The following is a 25,855-nucleotide window of genomic DNA, read 5'->3' on the forward strand; positions in this document are numbered from 1 at the left end:
GGGAAAGATATAAAAGAGACCTAAGGGGCAACTTTTTCACGCAGAGTGTGGTATGTGTATGGAATGAGCTGCCAGAGGAAGTGGTGGAGGCTGGTACAATTGCAACATTTAAGAGACATTTGGATGGGTATATGAATAGGAAGGGTTTGGAGGGATATGGGCCGGGTGCTGGCAGGTGGAACTAGATTGGGTTGGGATATCTGGTCGGCATGGACAGGTTGGGCCGAAGGGTCTGTTTCCATGCTGTACATCTCTATGACTCTGACTTGTTTTGAATGGTGAAGCAGGCTTGAGAGGCTGTCTGGCTAACTGCTCCAAATTGTTGGGCTAAAGAGAATGGAAGATCGGGAGACCGAAAAGGAGTTGCTGGTGTGGAGATACAAATGTAAAGAGGAAAACGAGGGTTGCAGGTTCAAAAGAAGGAGATGTGTGCAAAGGGGAGGAGATCTTGGGTTTCAATGGGTATAGAAAGGAAGTTCTTGAAGTGCTAACTTCAGCTTCCTGAATTTACAACACACTCCTAACAGACAATCAAAGTGTGCCATCAACTAATTTGATAGAATGAGTGGAGCAGTGCTCACAGTCTGCTCTGGCTATCCTCCTGGCTGGAGGTGACCTTTTCTCACAATAGCCTGTAAGGGCAAGAAGATGACACAGCGTATGAGTAACTACATTATCCCATCCATCTCTATAAATCACTGTGGTTGCCTGTGATCCAAGTACAAATTGAAATGATTTGATACACTGGGGAAAAGTCCTCTTTCATATTTACTTGAACTTTCTTGAACATGGAAAAGGAGGTTTGTTGTACTTTTTGATTAACTTTGTTGAGGCACTTTTTTTTATGAAATCGCAGGCATATTGTGGACTAGACACGTAGTGAATCATAATTAAACAATTGATTTTTATAAACCATGGAATAGAAGCATCATATTAGTATATAGTGACAGATTTTTCTGATATTTGTAAAGTTTTAAATGGTTTCTAATAATAGTTTCTTATCATGGACGTTCTTTACTGTCTCTCCTAATTAGTTCATCAGCTAAGATTTAATGCTAATTATTCTTGAACAGATGTATATTTGCAAGGGAAGCCATCAAAAGTGTAACATAGATTTGATTTGAAGGGATTCAGTTTTTGTGTATCATAACCTAATTGGGCTACCCTGAGGGTTGGTTCAAATATTCCCAGGATTTATCAAAATTCTGAACTTGGAAAATTCCATATTATTGAAATAGTGTATGAATGTTGGGCTGTTTGTTTCCATTTATGTTTATTGCATTTTATTTGGTAAAGATCATGAGAAGTAGGTGCAGGATTAGGACATTTAGCCCAATGAGCCTGCTCTGCCATTCAATAGGGTGTTGGCTGATTGTGTCTTTAACTCCACTTTATCTAATTCCCTTAGTGATCAAAAATCTATCTAATACAGCCTTGAATGTATTCAATGACGCAGCTCTCTCTCGAAGAGAATTCCAAAGATTAATGACCCTCTGACAAGAATTTCCTTCTCATGTCCATTTTAAAATGAAGACCCCTTATTTATCGACTGTGTCGCTTACTTCTATATTCCCCCCGTAAGGGGATGTGTGTACCCAGCTTGTATGTTGTCATGTCTACTCAGAATCTTCATTTACTTCAAGACAATCACCTCACAGGAGGAGAGATTGGCACAATATGCATTAGAGTTTAAAAAATAAGAACTTCTTCATCCCAAGAATCAGACTAATGAACCTTAGCTGAATTGTTTGAAATGCAAATAAATTCCTCCTTAAGTAAGGAGACCACTACTGTACAGTAATACAAGTGCAGTTTCACCAATGCACTGTGCAATGTTAGTAAGACATTATGCCTTTTATAGTCCATCCATCTTAAGACCATAAGACATAGGATCAAAAATTGCCCATTGCATCTGCTCCGCCATTCAATCATGGCTGATAAGTTTCTCAACCCCATTTTCCCACTTTCTCCCTGTAATCCTTGATCCACTTGATACTCAAGAACCCATATCTCAGCTCAATGGCCTGGCCTCCGCAGCCTTCAGTGGCAAAGAATTTCATAGATTCACCACTCTCTGACTGGAGATGTTTCTCCTTATCTCCATTCTAAAAGGTCTTCCCTTTACTCTAAGACTGTACCCTCGGGTCCTAGTCTCTCCTACCAATGGAAACATCTTCCCAACATCCACTCTGTCCTGGCCATTCAGTATTCTGTATGTTTCAATTCGATCCTCCACTCATCCTTCTAAACTCCATCAAGTATAAACCCGGAGTCCTCAAAAGTTCCTCAAATGTTAAACTTTTCATTCCTGGGACCATTCTCATGAACCTCCTCTGAACACGCTCCAAGGCCAGCACATCCTTCCAGAGATATGGGGCCCAAAACTGCAAACAGTACTCCAGTTATAATCTGACGAGCGCCTTCTAGAGCCTCAGAAGTGCGTTCTTGCTTTTATATTAAGTCCACTCAAAATAAATGCCATCGTTGCATTTGCCTTCCTAACTCTTGACTCAACCTCCTCCTCAAATTCGAGTTTTCTAATTTCCCCTACAACAGAGCTCCCCTCCCCCATTTAGTTTAAAGTTTTGAAGGTCAACATTCCATTTGCCTTTCTAATTACTTGTTGGGCCTGCATGGCTGCATTTTTAAGAGTCATGGATAATAATTCCTAGATCCTTCTTTCTCTCTTTTTAAATTATAGTCTAATTTTCTATTCTTCCTGTCAATGTCGCTCTTTTTTTGCACATTATACTACATCTCATTTTTTTTCCCATTCATTTAACCTTCAAGGCTATATTTTAAGCGCCCCATTTAGTGGAAGGCAGGTGGACACACACAATCCACCAAGTACCTTCCCGCATTATAGTTCATTTCCCTATTTTTTTCTCCACTCATTTAACCTCTCGATATCTCTCTGCAGCCTCTTGGTATCCTCCTTACAACTCTATTTCCCATCTAAATTTGTATCATAAGCAAACTTGTCTAATATGCAGTTGATCCTTTCATTCAAGGTGACATTTCTTTTATCTGTGCCTGCACATTTTAAGTTATCTTGTGGCACATTTTCACGTCATTGCTCTGTATAATAGCTGATGCAGAGAATCTGCTCTTTGACCTCCATCAATTGCTGGAATGGCAGAATCTCAACATATTTTACTTACAAATTAGAGGGTAGTGTTTTGACACTAGTTAAAGGAGTGGTGGATCAGCTGAGGAGCGGGTCAAATGTATCAAGATAGCATGTTGAATTATTAGTGGAGTCATGTGGATTGTGCTTCAACACACATTGATAATGAAGTGGTCCTCTGTGGTATTCATGGTCTGATGCCAACCATTGTTTTTATTCATTCACAGGATGAGGGCGTTACTGGCTAGGCCAGCATTTATTGTCCACCCCTAATTACCCAGACGGCAGTTAAGAGTCAACCACATTGCTTTGGGTCTGGAGTCACATGTAAGCCATGGCTGATTTTCCTTTCCTGAAGGACACTAATGGACCAGATGAGTTTTCCTGACAATTGACAAAAATTTCATCGTCATCATTACACTCTTAATTCCAGATTTTTAATTGAATCCAAATTCCACCATTCACCATGGAGGGATTTGAACCTGGGTCCTCAGATTATCACTGGGTGGGCGGGGGGGGGGGTCACTGGATTAATAGTCTAGCAATAATGCCATGAGGCCAATGCCACCCATAAGTTATTAGCGATCTTACATAGAAAATCAGTACTTATGTCAAGTACAAAGGTGCAGCCTTTCTGGTAGCTACTTCCGTTGTTCATTGTTGTCGTAAGGAAGTGAGAAAAGAAAATTCAGATGGGTAGGCAGGGGTGTGGATAAGCTAATGGATGATTTCTTCCTTTCCCTTTTATGACCTATTCAGGACTGAGTTGTTTAAGTTGTCAGATGTCAACTGTTTGCCTTCCCCTTTGTAGGAGAAAGTGAGGACTGCAGATGCTGGAGATCAAAGTAAAAAAATGTGGTGCTGGGAAAGCACAGCGGGTCAAGCAGCATGGGAGGAGCAGGAGAATCGATGTGCTTAGCATAAGCTCTTCATCAGGAATATAGAGGGACGGCTAAGGGGGATGATAGATAAATGGGAGGAAGTTGGGGCTAAGCAGATGCAGGTGGCGAGCGGTGGTGTTAGGGTGGAGCAGAGCGTGGGAAGGAAGATGGACAGGTAGGACAGTTCAAGAGGGAGGTGCCGAGTTGGAGGGTTGGATCTGGAATAACGGGGGAGGAGGGGAGATGAGGATACTGGTGAAATCTTTGTAGCAGAGAACTTGGCAAAACACAATAGTTATACTTGTGATAATCTTTTAACATTTTGAAATGGTGGAGCTACGGGAAATTTAACTGTTTAATGTTTAGCCTCTCACCAGTGCTGTGTTCAAGTGATGTACAAAATTTTGAGGAGAGCATGTTGAATCCAGCAAAGGAAGGACGCAGCAAGATTGATCAGTGTGATCTTAATGCCGAATCTCATTGGCAAAGTGGTCTGTAGAATAAATTATTTATAGCCCAGCCCCACTATGGCATGATGAGCTGGGCACATCAGGAATAGATATAAACAGGTTTAAAACTATTGTGCAGGTGCTTTTTAATGCATTTGAGTAAATGAAAGGAATAATTTAATTGTCTAAATTAAAAAGTCTGTACTTTAGTGATTCGAAGCAGTAGAGTGGGTTTGATTTATTTCTTCCTGCAGAGAGGTTGGAGTTGTTACACAAAGCCGCTGGCCTTGCATACCTCTGGAAATGAATTATTTCGCAACCATAGCATTGACTGCCATATTAAATGTTCCTCTTCTAGTTTAAGTAATTGAGCTTCAATTTTAGAGCATTGGTTTGGCATTGTGCTATGCTATAAATCAATGGGTTGTAGCCTAATATAGTAATTAACAGCACAGTAGTGTAGAGTTTTTAATCTGTTACAAGGGCTTTTTTCAGTTTAATTTGTCAGAAATCGACATCACCAGCATTAAACCATTGTGGAATTTTAAACATTTGAATTGGTTGAGCACCCAAACAAGGCCAGATGCCAGTTTTGAAGTGTTGGCATTGAGGATAGCAACGAATATATTATTCAGGCCAACAAAAGATTTCCATCATTGGGAGATTACACGAACGTGAGATTTATTCTTTTTACTGACACTGCTCCTGCAAATCTGTGAGGTGAAGTGAATGAGGATTTGGATTTTTTTCTTGTGGGAAATGTTTGGGAAACTAAAATAATTAGAAGAGTAGTAAAATAAACTTTAATGGTGGACACTCAGTCTTGGTGAGATGGTAAATATGGCTAAAGTTAAAAATCGCACAACACCAGATTATAGTCCAACAGGTTTATTTGGAAGCACTAGCTTTCGGAGCACTGCTTCTTACAACCATCTGATCAACCTTCCAAATAAACATGTTGGACTATAACTTGGTGTTGTGTGATTTTTAACTTTGTACACCCCACTCCAACGCTGGCATCTCCAAATCAGTAAATATGGCATTTTTTGTAGCAAACATGTGAAAAGAAATTCTTAAAAGGGATTTGGCAGCAATACCCATTGAATCCGTAAAGAATAATGTACAGTCAACAAAATGTGCATGTGAAGTTAAAGACTGAGATTGATATTACGGTTTTAAAACAGATGGAGAAATCTTCAAATTGAAATGAATAGATAGTAGCAGTCAGCTTTGATTATTGTTTAAAGAAAGCAGTAAAGTTGTCAGGTTTGAAACAAGCGTCATTGCTTGGGTAGTAAGTGCTTTTCCAGGTATGGGGCATAGAGTCTGGCATGCATTGACTCTGGGCTCCCTAATGGAGAATTCCCCTGCTAGCATTCCTCACTTTGAACACAAAGGAATTCCACAGATTAAGGCATATTGGTTGTAGTGTGGATTTTCATAAACTTTATTGACACTGTTATGATACAATGAATTGCTTCGTGGGAATTTCTAGTGGACTGATTCTGTTCAAACACTTCTGTTAATACATGTGCAAATAGATATGTAATCCATTAAAATGTTTCCCAGCTCTCTTGCACTTAGTGAATTCAACAGGAACCATGTGAATATTGCAGTTTACTCAAATGTACAGTTTCCCATCAGCAACAGATTGAAACTCACCAAGATTCAAAGCCATTCCAAAGTTACCAGGAGCTGTGCCAAATTAATCTCTTTTTACCGCTGTAATTCAAATTGATTTCAAATTTTGATCCAGATTAGATTGACGTATTCTGGCTCAGTGGCATTGCTATCCATTTCCTGGGTTGGTAGGCTAAAGAAAACTCAGCGTGTGATTTTCTTTAAAGTACAATAATCATGCCATTTTCAATGACAGTGCAACAAAATAGAAACTTGTAATTAGCCATTTATAAGAAGTGATTTGTATTATGCAGTGAGTGTGATTGTTAAGATATAACATTATCGCACAGGGAGGGGAAAGAACAAATGAAGGGCAAAACAGGCAAATCTGTATAATGAGGTTTTAAGTTAAATTGTGTCTTTTGTGCCTTTATCTTCAGTTTCTATTAATCTTGAAGTGAGTCTAAGCTCTAGGATGGCCATATGTTTAATATTCTGTTGAAGCACAAAATTGGTTCTCAATACAAGATTAGTTTACTCCCACAAATAAATTTCAAATCTTGTTTCTTTGCCATTCTCCACTCTGAGTATATCTTTCAGTCCTGAATAAATATTTTTTGACCACAAGATTTGTAGCTATGGCAGTCTTAAGTGATTTTCTTGAACTGCGTGAAATTTTGGTTTATTTTAGCAGAATACCAATGAATTGGAGATCACTTAGCTCTCGGTTAGTTGGAAAGTAATGTCTTGCTTTTAATGATCATTTCATTATAACATGTACAGAGGAGCCTCGATTATCCGAACAAGATGGGCGGGCACTATTTCGTTCGGATAATTGATTATTTGGTTAATCAATTCAATGCCTCTCCTCTGGGACTCAGAGTTTTCTGTTAAGTCTGTTTCCCGTTCAGGAGGGGAGACTGCAGCACACTGCGCGAGCACCCAACCCCATCCAACACCCCCAGCCTGGCCCCCTCAACACCATCCAATCTCTACCCACTGTCTGACCCCCGTCCGCGCCCCTGTCCCTGGCCGTCCCACCCCTTGAGTCCCTCCCCCTTGTGCCCCTGCCTCCATCAACCACGGGCAACAGGAGTGGACACCAACAGTAAAACTGCTGCTGCCTTTGTTGGGTAAATCTCCAAATAGCGCGCATATGCACACAGACACATACACGCACAGACACAACCTTTTACTGCAACTTTTTGACAAGTTCCACCTCTGCCCTGTTAGTTCTTGAAAAGAAAATTTTTTTTTTTAAAAATCTGCTGCAGAACATCTTACTGTGAAGCAAAACTTTTCATGCGTAATAAATAATGTGTGACAGATGTACTGCAAAACCAGAGGACTGGAAGTTTACTGATACGAATGAGAACCAATCAAAAAGGAAATCAAGGATAAAGGCATCCTAATAGTAATGTTGAGCAAACTTTTAGAGGCTATAGAACAAGATAAAATTAACACTTCCCAAGAAGGGAGTTGATTAATTAAATGCAACCAACATAGATCAATGAAAGTCAAGTCATACTGAAGAAGTTTAGTTGAACCATTTGAGATAAGAAGAGTGTATTGATTAAAGAAACACAGACTCTTGCATATATAGATTTTCTATAGTTGGTTAAGGCAGGTGTCAATAAAAGCAACTTTGTACATAATGCAGGAAAATGGTTAACATTTTACAGAATGGAGGAGTGGAAACTGGTGGTCATTGAGTCACTAGGACCACTAATGGTCTTAACTTGTGTATTGGTCATGTGTGTGTGTGAATAAAGGATGGACACTGTAGGGCAGATTAATGGATTGGGCAAGTAGATATCAGATGAAATTTCACAAAGGAATAATAAGAGATGTATTAAGAGAAATGTGTGGTGGTGCAGTTTGGCAGCACGGTGGCACAGTGGTTAGCACTGCTGCCTCACAGTGCCAGAGACCCGGGTTCAATTCCCGCCTCGGGCAACTGTCTGTGTGGAGTTTGCACAATCTCCCCGTGTCTGCGTGGGTTTCCTCCAGGTGCTCAGGTTTCCTCCCACAGTCCAAAGATGTGCAGGTTAGGTGAATTGCTCGTAGTGTTAGGTGAAGGGGTAAATGTAGGGGAATGGGTCTGGGTGGGTTGCTGTTCGGAGGGTCAGTGTGGACTTGTTGGGCCGAAGGGCTGTTTCCACACTATAAGTAATCTAATCTAATAAGAAGCTACGACTTGAAAAGGATTGAAGAAGCAGAGTTCAGATGCACAAATTGTTAAATACTGGAAGAACAAATTTGTATAGCCGTTTCTTTTAATGTTGAGTAAACTTTTAGATGTGAATGACTTCAGAGGCTTTACAAAGCCGGTCACAAAGTAAAAAGGACAAAGAGATGATATTAAACGAATGCAAGTTATTTAAGAGGCAGCAGTGTTGTATACCATAACTTAGAATGTGAAAAGAATAGAGACAATGAGGAGCAGACTTATTAGGATGACACCAGTGAATGAGAGGCTTTAATTCCTGTGTCGCAATTGGACTTCCTCTGACATGGAGCTATAAATTTAGACATCTTGTTAATTTGCAAATGTCTCTCAACAAATAATCTATTGTTGGATGCTTACAAAAGGGAAATATTCCCCCATTTTAAATGTTAAGAAGAGGTCTGACAGCTATTCAAATTGAGAAAGCAATTTTGTAAAATAAATTGTAGGAAACTAATTCTGCTATTTGGTGAATCAGTAACAGGAGAACAGAAGTTTCACATTATCGTTAAAACATATGAAGAAATGGAGAAATTTCTTCTCACCCTTGGTTGTTGTAATGTAGATTTGCCTGCTAGAAATGGAGATTAAAAATAAAATTTATAACAGCTTTTAGTATAAACAGACAAATATTAGAAAAAAATGAGGATGATATAGTGAATTGACAGGGAAATTAGGGGAAATGAAAACTTATTTATAGTGCGGTTAATAGGTTATTTCTGAGACATAATATAACTTTTTTACAGTTGTAGATGCATCAAGAAGTTGCAACTTATCGCTTCATGTTGCTTGTTCTGCCTCTTGGTCATTACTGAGCTTTGCTTTTGACATTTCCTACTTGATCCTCATTTCCTCTTATCCATCCCTTTGTATCCCTCTCCTTGCCAGTTGATTCATTTGAGCTACTTCCATAATTCCCATCTCTGTTATCTATTTAACAGTTGCCTTGTATTTTCTGCCACTTATAGTCTTGTCTTTAATTTGCCTTTGTACTTGAATGTTATAATTATATCCCTACAGTTCTCCTGCAACCTGGGATGTCTCATCGTCATCCCATTTCTTCTATCTTCTTTCTAATTTTCGATGCTAATTTCTGTTTCTCTGATTCACTCCTTAGGCTTTTGTCAAGAACAATTCTCTTTGCACTCCTTCATAACCCAAACATTGTCCCACTGCCTTTCGATTTTCACATTTTACTGCATTGATCTTCTAATTGACACCTTGTCTATCATGTTTCCAATCTCATCCCCTGCCCTTTTCCCATTAAAATTTGCACTTTCTATATATGACCTTGTTACCATCACATTTTACCTTTTGTCCATCTTTGTCTGTATTAGACCAACTCTATCATTTTTTCTGTCACTCCCTCCTTATTCTAAATGATTAGATTAGATTCTCTACGGTGTGGAAACAGGGCCTTCGGCCCAACACGTCCACACTGACCGTCTGAAGAGCAACCCACCCAGACTCATTTCCCTCTGACTGATGCACCTAACACTATGGACAATTTAGCATGGCCAATTCACCTGACCTGCACATCTTTGGACTGTGGAAGGAAACCAGAGCACCCGGAGGAAACCCATGCAGACACTGGGAGAATGTGCAAACCCCACACAGACAGTCGCCCAAGGCTGGAATCGAACCAGGGACTCTGGTGCTGTGAGACAGCAGTGCTAACCACTGAGCCACCGTGCCACATATGTTTACCTGTTACAGCTATTTTTATTTAATATTAGACGAACGACTTGTGTTTCGAATGACTGCGAAAAAGAAATACATTTCAAATTTTCAGGAACCACTTGGAGTGGTTTCTTTAAAACAGGTCATTGAAAGTTCATTATGGACATTGGAGTTTTTATTCAATAAGGTTTCCTGTAAATCATATGCCAGATAACAACTGAAAAAAAACCAAAGGACTGCAAATGCTGGAAATTTCTCCAGCAGTTTCTGTTTTTTTGTTCCTGGTAATAACTGCTTGCTTGCTTGTGGACTCCTGCTGACTGTTTTGAATAGTGGCTATCTTTGAGCGTCTTTCATTTTGCTTAGATGAAGGAAAGCCTGCTAAGATCAAACTGTCCAGCTGATCTCTCTCATTCTGAAAATAAAGTCCTCTTGAGTTCAGAGTAAAACCTGAACTCGTTGGAAAAAGTGATTGAAGAAAGTTGTCAAGATTAAATTTCCTGTGTTTGCAAGATTTCAGAGACAACCATGCTGATTAAGGGTGTGAGAACATACATGATAGAATATCAGAGCAATAGAAACCAAAAGAGCTGTGCATGCTGGAAATCAAAAAGAAAAACAGAAATTGCTGGAAAAGCTCAGCAGGTCTGACAGCTTCTGTGGAGAGAAATCAGAGTTAACATTTTGGGTCCGGTGACCCTTCCTCATTCTGAGCCTACATTTTATCCTTTTCTCAACAAGAATAAAACATTCACCAAAAGTTCTTTTCTCAGTGAATTTCTGCAACAAGTTATTTTGTTCTTTTTTTTTAACATGAAGAGGGTATGTGTGATTGATGTATTTTGGAGATATTTAGAGGAATAAGCATTTATGCTTTTATGAATCTAACTCTGTATGTTAGTCAAGTATTGCAGCATCATTGAATGGGTTTATTTTGATTTAAAAAACAATTATTGTGTTATGAAGTACACTGGTTGACACATCTTGTTTAAAACTTGATGCAGAGAAGCTATTTAATTGGCGTTCTTGAAAAAAGTATTTTTATTTTTTTGACTCATGGAATAATGGAACGAGCCCAGCAAAGCACACTTACAACTTTAGTCATATTGCGTCCTGACATCTTATTGAACTTGATGTACTTGGCACTGTCTTATTAACGAGGTAAAAACAATGACTGCAGATGCTGGAAACCAGATTCTGGATCAGTGGTGCTGGAAGAGCACAGCAATTCAGGCAGCATCCGAGGACAGGCAAAATCGACGTTTCGGGCAAAAGCCCTTCTTCCTGATGAAGGGCTTTTGCCCGAAACGTCGATTTTGCCTGTCCTCGGATGCTGCCTGAATTGCTGTGCTCTTCCAGCACCACTGATCCAGAAACTGTCTTATTAATCCCAGCCACCATCTTCACCAAAATCATTTTGCAGGTTTCAAGCCCTCTACCCTTCTCTCCAACCTGCCTTGTCAACCATTCCAATTTCCCATCTCTGAAGCTCTTTACTTGCAAACATGTGATGGGTTTCCACAGTTATTTAGAATTCATGATAATTAAAGCACTATAAACATTATCAAAGCTGAGGTGTTGTTTTCCGAGTGTGGGAATCAGTGAGGAGGACAATGTAAGCCAAAGATGCATGATACAGAGATGAGGAAGAGAAATAGGAGCAGGATCCTATTAATTTTACTGGCCTGTTATTGGTCTCCACCACTGTTATATAAAACTGATTAAGATGAGATTGTGAGGGTTTCATTTCATCTCATTGAAGAGAGATGGCTGCATGGAGATTCAAGGTCAGATGGCTATTGGTGTAGGAAGTGGAGGCGTGTTGCACAGCAGAAAAGACCATCTATAATTATACTGATAGTGGCTTGTGGCATGTAAATTTTCTATGTATCCCCCACTTTTTCCCCAGCCTGAGCGTGTTTGTCAGTTATTAATCATTCTTCCACATAAGAATAAATTTGAAATGTGCTGTATTTGCTGGAGACTGTTTCGCCCAGTGTCGTTTTCAATAATTAACTAAAATTATTACTGAATAATCTGGGAAACACCCAGAAGAAAATGATGAAAATGTGACTTGGTTAATCAAATAGAAGATAAACATTTTCAGAATCAAAGCATGTCTGTCTTTGGCCTGCTAAATTACGCAGTTTGTTATCACTCTAAATTTCCTTCATTAAGAAACCTGATCTGTGTCTCTAATCTTTTAAAAGATCAACACATGTCTGATCAGAAAGCAATTGTGCTGGAGGCTTCAGAACCACTTTCTGTGCCCCCTTGTTGTGTAGGTTTCCTAATCCAAGCAGAAATGTTATGAATTGGTTGCTATAGTAACATCTGTTTATACTCTGAGGGGGGTTGCAGTGTGAAATTAAATTCCAAGAATTTTAAAGAATACTTGTTGTGGTTGAGTCTAGCACTGCTAATAATAATGTTGACATACATTTACAAATTCTATGGAGCCTTTGGAGGTATTGCGTAATCTTTTTTAACGTTGCTGCTTGCAGTTCTGCTTTACTTCTTGTTTCTGGCTCGGAAGTCTGTCATTAAATAAAATTGCCATTTTCAAAAGCATAACCCACATAGAAAGTATCATCTTCCCAACAGAAAAATACCACACAAGACTGTTGAAGTGTCACAAAAGTAACTGGTACAAAAGAAATCACTGATGACAATGTTGTTTCAGTAAATGTGACTTAAGAAGAAGATTAAAAGATCTAGAAAATTAACTAGTTCATGGCATCCTGATCTCCTCACTAATTTCAATTTGCATCTTTATCCGTAATGTTTTCCAGAAATTTATCTGCTAGCCTTGTGCGTATCTATATTGTATAGTGTCCTCCCTGTACCAGTGTAGTCAATTTAATTGTAACATGTTTGAGGAATCTGAGTACTTCTGCTTGTTTTCTGTAATAAGTAACAGCTCCCAGAGCAAATAAAAAAAGTATTTTCTTTTTCTATACTCCAATCCATCTTCTTGTATAGGCAATAAGAGCCACTCCACCAGAAAATCAGCTACCTTATTTATCAGGGAACAACAGTTAAAGTGGAAGAAGCATTGTTCCAGGGGTGTGCAATACCATCTCTGAAAAGGGTTGATTAGAAATCATCTACCTTAAGAAGCACTTGTAGTACAGGTCAAAATATTTCTTTCTAGACTGTCACGTTGTGCTGTTTCTGGAGATGCCACTTTATATTATCCACCTTGTAGCTCTATCTTGCAATGTACAGGATCACCTTGTTCCTCCTTTCCTTGCTCCTCAGTTTCATTATTTTTCATTGCTGCCAGTCATAGCCAAAATTGCACTTGATATAAGGTCAGTGAGTCCAAACCAAATATGAGGACTCCTGGGTATAATCTTGAATGACACTTCCTACACAGCACCTAGAACGCCTACCCTGCGTGGCAGTGAGAGCCCTGAAAGATTGTGTATTGTTAACCATTTCTATGTTGCATATATTATCTCTCCCGATCTCTCTCTGTTTTCACATGTCGGTGATGTCCAGTCATTAGCTCAGCATTCCACCTTGTTCACTGTTGTCAAATGATCAGACAGCTTATCCAGCATCCAGTACTGAATAAACAGATGTTTTACCTGATTTTAAATATTGGCAAGACTGAACCTATTGTTTTCAGTCTCAGCCCTAAACTTGCTACTGACTCCATCCCTCTTCCTGACAAATGTCTGAGACTAATCTAGACTTGCCAAGATGACTTTGGACCATACATTTTCACCAATAATGAAACTATGTATTTCAACCTCTGCAACATTGTTCTACATCACCCTGTGTCAGCTCATCTGCAGCTATAACCCTCTTTCAAGCTTGCATTACCTCTAAATGTACTATTCTAACACACTCTTGGCTGGTTTCCCTTATTTCATCCATAAATGGAGGTAATTCAAAACAGTGTTGTGCCTGTCCTTACTTACAGTAAGTCCTTTTCACTGATCACACTCAATTCTCATTGACCTATATTGGCTTTTGGTCCTGCAGTGCTTTGATTTTAACATTTTCATTCTTGTTTTTAAATCCTTCCATGGGCTATCCTCTCCCTTTCTTTATAATCGCAGACAGGCCCTCAGCCCTCTGAGAAAAGGTGCGAATTGTAAACTTTAACAATGAAACTTCAAACAGACATTGAACATGGACTGGGTGGATGAGTGGCCGATGAAGTTCAGTTCAGAGAAGTATGACGTGATACATTTGATAGAAAGAACATTGAGAGACAACAGAAAATGAAGAGTACTGTTCTAAAAAGTGTGCAGGAGTAGGAACCTGTGCGTATATGTACCTAAGTCATTAAAGGTTGCAGGACAGGAAGAGAGAACTGTTAATAAAGTGTGCAGTATTCTCAACTTTAACTGGGGCATTGAAAACAAAAGCAGTCAGTTTATAATGAGCTTATATAAAACTGTTTAGACCTCACCTGAAGTGCGGGTTACAGTTCTGGGTAATAAAACTCCCAATAGAACTTTTCCATTCTTGCCTATAATTTTCTTGTAAATTTGTTCCTCTATATCCTTCACACTAGCTGGCAAAGTATATATTACACTGAGCAACGAAATTGGACCCTTCTTATTCCTTAGTTTTGGCCAAATAGATTCTGCCCTTGAACTCATTCACTTTCTCCAGTACTCTACTTAACTAAAATTGCCGCCTGTTTTCTTTTCTTCACTCTATCTTAGCTGTTCTGAATGCCTTGTTACCAGGATTGTTTACTCCCTAGATCTGCCCTTCCTAAAGTCTGTTATCGTCTCAATATCATAATCCTACAAGATAATCTGTGCCTGTGACTCCCTCATCTTATTAACTATACTCTGTACCTTCAGTGTAACCCTGATTTAGATGTCATTATTTTTGTTCTTACTCTGACTCCGTCTGTTAAATACTTTTCTCTATTTCATTATTAGCTGTGTCTCCCAGCATTAACATTGCTATTACTTTCTGACATTCTTTCCTGGTTGCCCCACACCCTCCCAAGTTGAGTAAACCTTCCCCAAGAGTCCCGGCAAAATGCCCTGTCAGCAATCCATCCTGGCTCTGTTTACCTTGTTCCCACAAACCTATTTTCATTAAATTCTGACCAACCATTCCTGGCTCCCATGTAAAGTGACGAAGTTGAGGATTTTATCTTATTCTGTACTGTTTCTCTCTCTTTCAAATCTATTGAATCTCCACTCTCCTGAAAAAAAAATCTTCAATCTTTCTGTCCTTGCTAACTACATCCTACATTGCCAATCTTCTTTGAAATCTTTGAAGTTTCTGGTGTAAATCAAATTTGAGCCAAATTTTCCAGATGTCCATTATTGAAGCTCTAATCAGGTCTATATGGAATCAATACAGTAAAGAAAGAGGCCATTTGACCCATCGAGTCTGCACCAACCTTCTGAAAAGCAACCCACCCCATGCCAGCCCTCAACCCCCACCCTCCTGGTTTGTAGACAATGAAAATCTGGGTGAGAGGGCGAACTATGAGGAGGATGTAGAGATGTTTCAGTTGATTTGGACCAGTTCAGTGAGTGGGCAAATGCATGGTAGATGAAGTATAAAGTCAATAAATGTGAAGTTAGTGTCATAGAAACAGCGCAGAAATCAACCCTTCGGTCCAACTCATCCATACCGACCAGATAGCCCAACCCCATCCAGTCCCACTTGCCAGTACTCAGCCCTTATCCCTCCAAACCCTTCCTATTTATATACCCATCCAGATTCCTTTTAAATGATCCAATTGTACTTGCCTCCACCACTTGCACACATGTACCACCCTCTGTGTGAAAACGTTTTTCCTTAGGTCCCTTTTATATCTTTTCTCTTCTCACCCTAAACCATGCCCTCTAGTACTGGACTCCCTCAGCCCAAGGAAAAGATTTTGTCTTTTTACCCTATCTATGCCCCTCATGATTCTAAACCTCTATAAGGTCATCCCTCAGCTTCCGACACTCCAGGGAAAACAGCCCCAGCCGATTCAACCTCTCCCTCAAATCCTCCAACCCTGGCAACATCCTTGTAAATCTTTTCCGAACCCTTTCAAGTTTCACAACATCTTTCTGATAGGAAGGAGACCAGAATTGTACGCAATATTCCAACAGTGTCCTAAACAATGTCCGGTACGGCCACAACATGACCTCCCAACTCCTGCACTTAATACTCTGACCAATAAAAAAAAGCATACCAAATGCCTTCTTCACTATCCTATCTATCTGCAACTCTACTTTCAAGGAATCATGAACCTGCACTCCAAGGTTTCTTTGTTCAGTAACACTCGCCAGGACCTTGCTATTAAGTGTATAAGTCCTGCTTAAATTTGCTTTCCCAAAACGAGGACCTCACATTTAACTAAATTAAACTCCAGCTGCCACTTCTCAGCCCATTGGCCCATCTGATCAAGATCCCATTGTAATCTGAGGTAACCTTCTTCACAGTCCACTATATCTCCAATTTTTGTGTCATCTGCAAACTTACTTATATAACTCTTATGCTCACATCCAAATCATTTATATAAACGATGAAAAGTAGTGGACCAGCACCAATCCTTGTGGCACACCACTGATTACAGGCCTCCAATCTGAAAAACAACCCTTGACCACCACCCTCTGTGTTCTACCTTTGAGCCTCTTCTGTATCCAAATGGCTAGTTCTCCCCGTTTTCCATGAGATCTAACCTTGCTAACCAGTCTCCTGTGAGGAACCTTGTCGAACGAAGTCCATATAGATCATGTCTACTGCTCTACCCTCATCAATCCTCTTTGTTACTTTTTCAAAAAACTTAATCAAGTTTGGGAGACATGATTTCCCACACCAAAGCCATGTTGACTGTCCCTAGTCAGTCCTTGCCTTTCCAAATACATGTACATCCTGTCCCTCAGGATTCCCTCCAACAATTTGTCCACCACTGACTTCAGGCTCACTGGTCTATGGTTCCCTGGCTTGTCCTTACCACCCTTCTTAAACAGTGGCAGCATGTTAGCCAACCTCCAGTTTCCTGGCACCTCACCTGTGACTACCGATGATACAAATATCTCAGCAAGAGACCCAGCAATCACTTGCCTAGCTTCCCACAGAGTTCTAGGGTACACCTGATCAGGTCCTGGGGATTTATCTACTTTTATGCATTTCAAGACATTCAGCGCTTCCTTCTCTGTAATATGGACATTTTCCAAGAAGTCACCATCTATTTCCCTACATTCTATAATTTCCCTGTCCTTTTCCACAGTAACAACTGATGCAAAATACTCGTTTAGTATCTGTCTCATCTCCTGCAGCTCCACACAAAGGCTGCCTTGCTGATCTTTGAGGGGCCCTATTCTCTCCCTCGTTACACTTTTGTCCTTCATGTATTTGTAAAAACCCTTTGGATTATCCTTACTTCTATTTGCCAAAGCTATCTCATGTCCCCTTTTTGCCTTCCTGATTTCCCTCTTAAGTATACTCCGACTTTATACTCCTCTAAGGATTCATTCGATCTATCCTACCTGACATATGCTTCCTTAATTTTCTTAACCAAACCCTAAATTTCTTTCATCAACCAACATTCCTTACACCTACCAGCTTTTCCTTTCACCCTAATTATCCACTTTGGTAATGAAACAGGAAGACAGATCATTATCTGAATAGCAATAGATTGGGAGAGGAGAAGGTGTGATGAGACCTGGGTGTCCTTGTACACAAGTTGCTGGAAGTGTGCAGCAGGCAGCGATGAAGGTCAACATACCATTTGCTTTCTTATCGAGAGAATTCAACTACAGGAGCAGAGATATCTAGCTGCAATTATACAGGGCCTTGGTGAGATTACCTCTGGAGTATTTTGAACAGTTTTGGTCTCCTTATCTGAGGAAGGACATTCTGGTTATGGCGGGAGTACAATAAAGGTTCATCACACTGTTTTCGGTGAAGGCAAGACTGATGTATGGAGAGAGACTGGATTGGTTAGGACAGTATTTACTGGAGAGGGGGATATCCCATAGACTCCTACAATGTTCTGACAGAACTAGACAGGGTAAATGCAGGAAGGATGTTCCTGAGGACTGCGGAGTCCAGAACTCGGGTCATAGTCTAAGGAATGAGGAAGGCTATTGAGATGAGAAATGTTTTCACCCAGAGAGTAGCGAGCCTGTGGAATTCTCTGCCACTAAAGGTGGTTGATGTCAAAACATTGAATGTTTTCAAGAAGGAGTTATGTGTTCTTGGGACTAAAGTCGTCAAAGGATATGGGGAAAAATCTAGAACAAGATACTGAGTTTAATAATGAGCCATGAATCCTATTTAATGGTGGACTGGCTCAAAGAGCTGAATGGCTGACTGATATTTTCTGTGTTTCACACTGAGGATACTCTGCACATGTTGTGTAGTACTAACACTGTGTTAAATGGGTTGATTTGGAATGAATCTAACAGCTCAAAATGTGTCTTCTATGAAGCACTGTGGATCATTAGCAGCTGAATTGTACTTGATCATAATCTGCAATCTTGTGGCCTGTCTTATCCCCCACTCCACCATTACCATTAAACAATAGGATCAATCCTAGCTCAATGAAGAGTGCAGGAGAACCTGTCAGGAGTAGCATCTGACATACCTAAAAGCGAGGTGTTAACTTGGTGAAGCTGCAACATTGGACTACTTACTTGTCAAACATCATAAGAAGCAAATGAAAGGCAGGGTTAAGTGATTCTACACCTAATGGACCAAAAGATCTGCAGTCCAGCCATATCTAGTCGTAACAATGATGGACAAGTAAACAACTCACAGGAGGAGGAGGCAACGTAAGGGAATATCTGGGAATGTTTGCAGCTGATTGCACAGTGTTCACCACTATTTGCAGCTCCTCAGATACTGAGACTGTCCCATTCCAAATGCAGTAAGACCTGGACAATATCCAGCCTTGTGCTGAAGAGTGGTAAGTAAATTCATACCACACAAGTGCCAGGTAATGACAATTTCCTTCAAGGGTTCTGAGAAGAGAGATCGTAGGATGTTGTGGTTAATTGGTTGATACTGATAACATTAATGTTGGTCATTAAGTTGGGACTTTAAGATTAGTGGCTTTGCAAGTTAGCTGAATTCTATTCTACTTTTTTCTTTTGATGGTGGTTGGCTTGTGGCTATCAAAAAGATATATGAATATTTAAATTTTACCTGCACTGCAGGGGTGTTAAATTGATGTCCACTAGCTATGACCTTTACAGTAGTGCTTCCATAGCACATTGGGCCACTCAAATCAGGTGTTGCAATCATATTTTAACCCCACTTTACTATGTTCCTAGAAGAATAAAATACAAGCATGACTTTCAACTCATGTCCTCAGTCAGCAACATAATCCAAAAGAGATGTTCTAACTGCTGACAGGAGATAATTGGATGGCTTTGTACCTCTGCCCTTTGATATTTTGCTCTTTGCAGTTTCATTAGCACGCTTCAATGTGTAACATTCCAGGGGTTCACAGAGAGAATCTTTTTATATCTTGAAATTATAACTTCAAATTTACATTACCAGCCAGGCTTTATTTATAGTCCTTTTGTGTTTTTAAATAAACTCATGCCTTGTCCAAAGGTTCAGTGTGCCAGCAAGTAATCTGGAGTTCTGGTCTGTCATCATGACAAATGTATTTACCTAACCCCAGAAAACTTTACAAGCCCATGAATTAACAGCAACAAGAACACATGGGCTGGCAAACTGCGTTGTATTTAACTGCACAGAGTTGCCTCCCTGCAAATCAGCTCTCAATTTGGCTAACCTTCAGCAAGAAAATAAGCCACTTCATTTTGCTTTGCTGTAGAGATTCTTGAAATTGATGTGTGCATGGGTATTCCAAATTCCAAGTATAGCATCTTTACTTGATCCATCTGTTTTGAGTTAAAAATCATACAACACCAGTTATAGTCCAATATGTTTATTTGGAAGCACTAAGCTTTCGGAGCGCTGCTCCTTCATCAGGTGACACACAATCACCTGATGAAGGAGCAGTGCTCCTAAAGCTAGTGCCTCCAAGTAAACCTGTTGGACTATAACCTGGTGTTGTGTAATTTTTAACTTTGTACACACCAGTCCAACACCGGCATCTTCAAATCAGATCTGTTTTGAAGCATTTTTTGTTCATTCAAGTATATTTCAAGGTTTTTTCAGCTTTTGCTTTGGTGTTTAATTAAATGTGCATGCACAGAGAAATCTCATAGGAGATTTTGAAACTGTATACAGGTCGACTCCATGATTATCTTTCAGTTTTATTTTATAACTTAGAACTATTGGCGATGATGTCACCTGGGGTTTTGACTGCTCTCAGCATCATTTTAATTACAGAACTGTATATTTCATTCCTACTTAATGCAAGTGTGGTGTCACTAGACAGTTTGAGTTGGGAGCAAGGGGCAATAGAAAATAATTAAATTCATGATATTAAGATGTGTACAGTAAGATTTGGTGTACTGTATTTTTCCAGTGCTTTGCTCAATAATCTTTGTATCTGTTGCTCCTTTTTTTTGTTTATTTTGCGCTTAATGAAATGTTTCCATTGATTCTTTAATGTTACACAGCAACATTTTGCTGTTAAAGACAGAGGATGTCCAACAACTAGTGTGAAATTCAGTTGTTCACTTTGTTGACTGTGAAGAGCTATTTCAAACTGTTCAATTGCAAATCATTATTTTCTATTCAGTTCATATGTGAAATTGCCTGATTTCAGCCGGTTTCAGAGTTTTGCTGGAGAAAACCTTCATGCTTTCCTTACCCACCCTACCTCAACATCCCTGCACCTGATAATCTGTGTCCTTCGTTCGTTTGACAGAAAATTCTTAAACAGTTTAGGAAGCACTAATTTAATGATTTAATACAGGTAGATCCAACCACTGTGGACATGTAATTTCCTGTCTGACATTTTGAGTCCAAATTTTAGAGTGCAATATATTCTTAATTTGAATTAGGAACATTTGAGTTATCTAAGATGAATTACTTTGTTTATCACTAAATTATTACTCTTGTTCATATTGTCTTCAAATCTTCATAGTGCTAACAAGTAACTTTGTCCTTTGATTAACTTTGACACTCACTATTTACACAATTTATATTCCATTCACAATAATATTGAACAATATTAATTTCCATTATGTAATTACGATACTCAGCCTATGTTGTTGAGGACTAAGACTTCATAACTTATTGTTTTATTTTGAATTAAAATGTTGGGAATATGTTAAATATCCTTCTCTCCACCCATAATTGCTTTTGAGCACATCGCTGGTGACTATTTTATTTTAAAGCATGCAATGTTTCACCATCCAGTTTCAATTGGAGAAGTACCTAGCAATACATAGGAATTTAAATAGTTTGCCAACTCTTTTTATTGTCATTTGGCATCTTGTAAATTTAATATTTTAAATGTACATTGTAAATATTTTTGATTCAATCCAGCTGCTGCCTTGTTTCAAAATCACGTCAGGAAATATCTTGCTTGTGCAGGTGAATTGTAAAGTAGTTTAGTTAGAATAATGAAGATGGCATATTTGTTCAAACACCATATATTTCATTTGCTTTAATAACTTTGTGCCAGTTTGAAATTCGGTGTAGTTGAATTACTTTTTGTACATGAACACCTTAGAGCCCTTCTACTTGACACCTGGATCAACCTCATCAGGAGTTTGTGTTATTTGACAGACATAGGTAATCTAATTAAGAGGATCAATTTTCATTTCTTCCAGCCCATTTCACAGAAGTCAAAATACTGTTTTGCAGCTAAAAATCTATATGTTTCTTTGAAAGAAAATGGTGTGGTACAACATTAATTCACTCTTATTTGTTCAAAATTATTAAAATTATAACATTTATTAAAAGGTACATTTTAAAATTGTAGCAGTTTGTTTCATTTCTGCTTCTTTTGTCAACTGAGTTCAGTAGTGTTCTAGACCCAAACATCAATGATGTAAATTTGCTTGGTGTAAATACTGTGTGTAAAATTAATTTCAACGTCTTCTATTCAGGTTCCAGTCATCCCAGAAACACAGCACTAAACTTTCCATGACCTGCTGGAGATCAAATAAAAACACTGCAAATGAACAAAATCTAAAATTAAAGGTATACAAAGATTAACTAGCACCTATAAAAAGAAAAGACTGGTGGATGTTCTTTTGCATTTGCCTCATCTGTAAAACATAGATGCCCATTGAATTCCATCATGAACCGCTTTATTTTGGTATGAGCCATCCCTCACTTTGCTGGACCTGACCCCAGATGTAAAGGATAGACTAAGGAAAACAAAAACATTTTTTTAATGATAGTGGTATCAAGTTTTAACTTTTTTTTACAATAGTGATATCAAGTTGATACCATCATCATAAAGAAAGAAGTTAAACTTTGATACAAATATCATAAAGAAAAATAATAGTTTTATGTTTTCTTTAGTCAAGTTTTAACTTGATTGTTCTACCGGAGACCTTGTATGGACCAACATGGTTTTAATAAAGACAAATACTGACATAAAATGGCTGACCATAGATTGAGGCAAGTGCATGAGAACAATGCAGAATAAATGATACCATCTGCACTAAAATTCCATTTAACTTAAAGACATGAAAACTAGGCAAAAGAGTCAGTATTAAGAAATTGGCACCATTTCACACTTGTATCGTAATTTCACATTCAAAGATGAAAGGCTCACATGCTATTGAGCCAGCTTGGACAGACAGTGGAGCCAAATTTGGGAATATAAACAAATCATTTTTCAAGCGAGTTTTGAGAAGATTTGTAGCTCAAGTTGAGGTTCTGGATGTAGGTTTGCTCGCTAAGCTGGAAGGTTCATTTTCAGACATTTCATCACCATACTAGGTAACATCTTCAGTGAGCCTCCAAATGAAGCACTGATGGTGTAGCCCATTTTCTATTTATGTTTGAGTTTCCTTGGGTTGGTGATGTCATTTTCTGTGGTGACATAATTTCCTATAGTGATGTCATTTCCTGTTCTTTATCTCCGGGGGTGGTAAATTGGATCAAAGTCAATGTGTTTATTGATAGAGTTCCAGTTGGAATGCCATGCTTCTAGGAATTCTTGTGGGTGTCTCTGTTTGGCTCGTGCTAGGATGGATGTGTTGTCCCAGTCAAAGTGGTGTTCTTCCTCATCCGCACGTAGGGGTACTAGTGAGAGTGGGTCATGTCGTTTTGTGGCTAGTTGATGTTCATGTATCCTGGTGGCTAGTTTTCTGCGTGTTTGTCCAATGTAGTGTAGAGAAATCATCTTTCTCTCCTCTCTCTCACTCATACCCTCCTTCTCTCTCTCCCTTTTTCCCTCTCACCTTGAAGGACAACATCTCATGGAAATGCAACCGGGGAAACCATCAGTCAACAAGAACTTAAATATCTACAAATTCTGCCACCACTGCAGATACCAGTCAACGATTAAATAACTTGTTCACGGGTTGAAAAATCTAATGTCTGAAGAACACTTAAGAAATTATATGCTGTGTTGTCTTTATTATTCCTGTCTGAATAGGACACTTTTTTCTTGAAACTTATTGCTTACATTTCTGTATGATGTCATGCTTTTCTCTGTTTTTGAGGTGAGTAGGTAATAAAAGTTGTCTTCCAATCAAAACGTTTTTAATTGGTTTCTTAATTTTGATGAGCACTACATTTTAATTGAAGTGTCATAGCTGAATGCTAAAATGAAATAAAATATTTGTTTTGACTGAGTCTCTGAGAGGGGTTTTAAAAGAGGGGAGCCAATCCACCCTTTCTAACCTGGTCATACCAAGTTAGTACATGGACTTTAGTTAGAAGGCTGTTTATCTCAACTCCTAATGTTTTTTTGTCACTTTGTAATAAAGTAAAATCATATCAATGTTGGTTGAACCATACCTGGAATGCTGAATTCTGTTCAGGTTTCTGTTATAAGGAACTGATATCCAGGCACTGAACTTTGTGAGGAAAATAATTCACTAATGATAGCAGAATGTGAAGTTGTATCCACCAGGGAAAAAAAAATAAACAGGCTGGGGTCTGTCTGCTCCTGAAAAGTCATCATGTAGTGGAGGCCTTTTATAGATATTTGATAGAGTAGATAGCCAATGTTTCTATTTGTGTAGAACAACAGAATTAGAGACCTCTGGTATCCGATAGTCTTGAAGAAATCAAATCAGGAATTCAAAAGAAACATCATTACCCAGAAAGTGGTGAGAATGTGGAACTGAACACCACAGAGAGCGGTTAAGGTGAGCAGAGTGGATATATTTAAGGGCGATGAGAAGCATATAAGGGAGAAGGGATAAGATTGTTGTAAGGGGACACTTAGATGCCAAAGAAATGGAAAGAGACTCCAGTTGAGCACAAATGCCATTCTAACTGGCTTGACTGAATAACTTGTCTCTGCATAATGTATTCAACATAATTCACTGAAATTTATATCCAATAAGTGCTGTAATCCAAATGCTGATCCTGGGGTACATTCGTGTATATTACACTCCAGTTATCAATGCTGCTATTCCTCATAATTGAAAATTTACTGTAATTGTGTTGCGGGACAGTTTACCGACAAACTTGCAAAATACCCTGTTTGCTTAATTGGAAATAGATCTAATGAAATATTTCTTTGGAATAGTATAAGGTTGTGCACCTATTTGATTGAGAAATAAACATAAATGGAAATTAAAATATCCTCATGAACAGTGTAATGGTGTATCAATTGTGTTCTCCATGAACTGTTTGGAGATTAGTTTTCCCAATTCTTATGTCAATGCATCCTGAGTTCATCTTTCTTGTAGTGGAATGTAGATTGCAACCAGTAAAGATGGACCTCCTCATGATAATTCACAACACCTATGCCCCACAAGGATGCGTGCTGAGCTCCCTCCTATGTTCCGTGTACATTTGTGGACAAACTTTAGCCAAACTCCATCTACAAGTTGACTGATGAGACCAATATTGTCGGCCAAATATCAAATGATGATGGAACAGAACACAGGAAGGAGATAGAATGTTTGGTGTTGTGGTGCAAAAATAACAATCTCTCCCTCAATGTCAACAAAACTAAAGAGCTGATCACCAACTTCAGGAGGAAGAGAGGAGAAAGTGCCCCTATCTACATCAATGGAGCTGAGGTGGAGAGGGTCAAGAGAGTCAGGTTCCTCGGAGTGACAATAACCAACAATCTGTCCTGGGCCACCCACTAAATGTGACTGTCAAGAAGGCACGACAATGTCTCTGCTTCCTCAGGAGGCTGAGGAAATTCAGCATGTCCTTGAGGACCCTCACCAACTTTGACAGATGTACCATAAAAAGCATTCTATCTGAATGTATCAAGGTTTGGTATGACAACTGCTCTGCCCAAGACTGTACAAATTTACAGAAAGTTGTGAACACAGCCCAGACCATCATACATGTCAACCTTCCATTCATTGACTCCATCTACATTACTCATTGCTGTGGAAAGGCAGTGAACAGCATCAGATACACCTCTCACCCCAGTTATAATCTCTTCCAATATCTTCCATCAGGTAGAAGATACTAAAGCTTAAACACATATACCAACAAGTTTAAGAACAGCTTCTCCTTTACTGTTATTAATCTGCTGAATAGACCCTCTCAAATTTCAAATCTAATGTTGATCTTGCTTTAGTCCACCTCCTGTGCACCCATAACTTTGTATGCATTGCTGTATTCAATCACCCAATGATCATTTGTTCTTGTATGTTATATTCTTCCATACTACATTCAAAACAACACTTTTCCCTATACTTAAGTACATGTGACAACAATAAATCAAATTAAATCTTGACAATGAAAGGGAGAACAACCAATGTATTTTTGTAATTGAGCTCAGTTAGAATGCTGGCTACAGAAGCAGAGACAGAAAACAGACATGCATTTGTCGGGGGATGGAAATAGGAGTGTGTTC

The 25,855-nt window shown here is 39.0% G+C and overlaps 1 protein-coding gene and 1 long non-coding RNA gene across 2 annotated transcripts in view; both read left to right on the forward strand.

Moving 5' to 3' along the window:
• The window catches only part of LOC122559712, a 127,988-nt gene extending 103,994 nt beyond the window's left edge, over nt 1-23,994 (forward strand). The window contains exons 3-4 of the long non-coding RNA XR_006314512.1: nt 21,951-22,044; nt 23,266-23,994. This is a non-coding gene — a long non-coding RNA (uncharacterized LOC122559712). The remainder of the gene's footprint in view (nt 1-21,950; nt 22,045-23,265) is intronic.
• The window catches only part of grip1 (glutamate receptor interacting protein 1), a 458,656-nt gene that overhangs the window by 145,388 nt on the left and 287,413 nt on the right, over nt 1-25,855 (forward strand). The gene's annotated exons all lie outside the window — the stretch shown is intronic.

Source organism: Chiloscyllium plagiosum, chromosome 19, assembly GCF_004010195.1.
Source record: "Chiloscyllium plagiosum isolate BGI_BamShark_2017 chromosome 19, ASM401019v2, whole genome shotgun sequence".
NCBI lineage: Eukaryota > Metazoa > Chordata > Chondrichthyes > Orectolobiformes > Hemiscylliidae > Chiloscyllium > Chiloscyllium plagiosum.